The sequence below is a fragment of the Centruroides sculpturatus genome, unplaced genomic scaffold (genome assembly GCF_000671375.1).
Source record: "Centruroides sculpturatus isolate CEXI.00-Female unplaced genomic scaffold, Cexi_2.0 scaffold2595, whole genome shotgun sequence".
Lineage (NCBI taxonomy): Eukaryota > Metazoa > Arthropoda > Arachnida > Scorpiones > Buthidae > Centruroides > Centruroides sculpturatus.
Window position 1 is genome coordinate 9,411 of NW_019386736.1, and position 3,306 is coordinate 12,716.

The following is a 3,306-nucleotide window of genomic DNA, read 5'->3' on the forward strand; positions in this document are numbered from 1 at the left end:
AATTTGTTTATTAAATCCTTCCTAATTATTGTTTTTAACGAAATATTCATTTTTGAGCCCCTCCAGTTGTAATATTTTTGGAAAATTTCGCTGCTGAACTCTTTCTAATCGTCGATTTTTTCTCTCTTGAAGCATTAGCTGTTAAACCACCCCTTCTATTTGCAGTATTTTTGGAAAAGTTTGCTCCTAAATTGCTTCTAATTGTAGTTATTTTTTGAAATATTTCCTCTTAAATCACTTTTAGTTGCAGTATTTTTGGAAAAATTCGCTTCGAAACTCATCAAAGTAGCAATTTATATTTTGTTTCTTTTTTCCCTTTCTAAAAAATTCGCTCTTAAGCTTCTTCTATGGCGAGTTTATTGGAAATTTTGTTCTCTAACAGCAATATTTTGGGAAAATTTATCCTTAAAACTGATTTTTGTGTAGGTTTTTTTTGTTTGTTCTTAGATATGCTTTCATGTGCTGTTATTTAGAAAAATTCGCTCCTAAAAGACAATTTTTTTTTAAAAAAATTGCTCTTTAAACGTGTGTTTTGCGTGCTTTTTTTTGGAAGAATGTGTATTTGAATTTGTGCTATTTTGATAAATTATGCCATTAGATGCGTGTTTTTGGAATAATTTGTGCCTATACAACAGCTTTTAAGCTTGTTTTCGATAAATTACGCTCTTGCATACTTAATTTTTTTGGAAAAAATACATTCTCAAACACAATTTAATAGTGTTTTTGCAAAAATTTTTTGTAAAAATATACTTATACGCAAGTTTTCTTGAAAAATTCCCCATTAAACCTCTCGCAGAATCAACATTTTCTTGTAAACAAACAGCAAAAAAAATTAAATTTAATACTTTGACAGTGTTCCACATCTTTCTTAATGGTAGAAAAACCTCCGAAAAACCTCTAGATTCTAATTATAACACGGCTGAAGTTGTGAAGAGAGTTCTCTAGCGTAAGATAACTTTATAAAATAGCATAGAGTAAGATAAAATGGAAGCAGATCGAGGTCTTGTACAGAAAAAAATATATATATAACACCAAACTCACCAAAAAATAGGGAAATCTGTCAAAGAAACCCCCAAGTTTAGGAGCAAATTAGGCAAATTTGGGTGGATTCTGTGGTGATTTTTACAGTTAGATGGTGTTAGGAGCTTAATAAACTATCAAAATCTATATTTATGATGATAATTTGACTAAAAACTGGAGAAGTATCGTGTTAAGTCTGCAACGATTCTATTTTCGACTCGCTGTCTCTGTATATATAGACGAGGCGGGGATGCAGAGATATTGATATCTTCCAGGAACTCTCGAGCAATTTTTCTACAGAAAAATACGAAATTATCATTAATTTATAAGCTGTGTTTTGTAGAAACGATCTTTTTTCTAGTCACAAATTCACTTTTCTACCCCAAAACACCACCCAAAATCCTCTCTTTTAAGGCTGAAACCGTGCATTATCGTAGTAATTTCGTACAGAATGACCTTGGGTGGGGCGAATATGTTAATTAGTTGTGTTTTTCCGCGAAGTTTGTCCACGTTTTGCTTGTTTTTTTTTTAAATCCATTTCGAGCGTATGTTTACGTGTTTAACTGCACATTTTACAGGTAGATTTAGTGATTTGAAGGGAAATTGGGAAGTTGTTTTGCTCGATTTTAACACGAGAAAACGTCAAAATTGTTAGTTTCCTGCATAAAAACAATTAAAAACACATCAAAAACAATTTAAGCACATCACCAACTTTCCATCTGCTACTAAATTCGTGCGTTAGAGAGTGCAAAAATTCGTGTTTTACAGAAATTTTATGCGTAAAATGTATGTTTAACAGTAAATTTACCGTGAAAGTTTTCTGTATTTTTATTACGAAAAACTTTGTTTTTTGAAATCGTATTATTAATACAGTAAAATTGTTCAAAATCGCTTCATTTGTTGTTAGAAAATGAGATTCTATCTTAATTTGATGAGGAAACGTTACAAAGTATAAGTTTTTATATATAAAAAAAGAATTGTAAAATGTACACCAGGAAAAACATTAAAATCTACAAGTGCTCTGCTAGAAAACGTTAGAAACTATAAACTATATTCTAGGAAACTGTAGAAACTGCACAATATATTCTAGAAAAACGTTTGATAGTTGTAGGCTAGAAAACGTTAAAAATATAGTTTGAGGTAAGAAAACGTTAGAAAGTATAATTTGTAGACTGGGAAATTAGATTTTAAATGTTAAAAACGTATACTTCTATAGTTTTTGACGTTTTCAATCGTAGACAATGTGATTTTGATAGTCTGGAAAACGTTAAAAATAAAGTGAAAAATGTTAAATATACAGATCTCTCACCATAAAAGTAATTTGCTATAAGCTTTGCGTTGACGCCATTAGCATGTGTTGAAAACATGGAAAACTAAAGAGAAAAGCAGATATTTTTGTCTCTGTAACAGCATAAACGTTTATTAAACAGCAGAATGACATGTAACAAACGTTTTTCTTGCCAAAAATCTGTAAGAAGGGGATGGAAACGCCGAGAAATCAAAAGATTTTTGACACGATTTTGCGAGAGAACGTGGAATGAGATTCGTCACCGCGAACTTTGACCTTTTTATATATTGTGACGAAATGGCAAATTGCCCCCTTTTTATTGTCCTGTTCTTACGCACTTGATTGAATAAAAGGAAGCAATTCTTTCAAACAAAAGGAGGATAAGTATCGTTACTATAAAAGCATATCATCTATTTTTAAATGGAATCTTCGTCCTTAAATTAAAGGGAAAAAATCGATTTTGCCTGAAAAATACCAAGAAAATAATGATCTTGCTTGGATCTAATAAAGTTCTAAAGCCTGATACTTCTTTAGAGCAGTTCAAAAGCCTGATATTTTGAAAGATTTTCTAGAAAATTTGATGTTTTAAGCAGATTTTTTATGGTTTTCTCAAAGCTCATAATTTTGTTTAGAAATTCTGCTTAAAATAAAGACTATGGCTGGAAATCGTAATTTTTATGAAGATTTTCTCGTTGTAACCCTTGTTTTTTTTACTGGAAACCAGCAAAAAAAGAGGGTTAAAATAAGAAATTTTTCTACAAAATATGATATTTTAATAAAATTTGAAGAATTTTAGAGTTTTTAGTTGATAATTTCACTGAAAAGCAGAAAAACTGCAAGTTAAAAACGCTATTTTAACCAAATGTTCCGGTTTCTGAAGACAATTTTCGGCTTGGAAAGTTCCTAAATTTGTCGAGAAATTGCAAAACAATCGTTCAAATGCAAAATTTTTCGTGAAAATTAATACTTTTTATGAAAATTTGACGATTTTCTGCCAC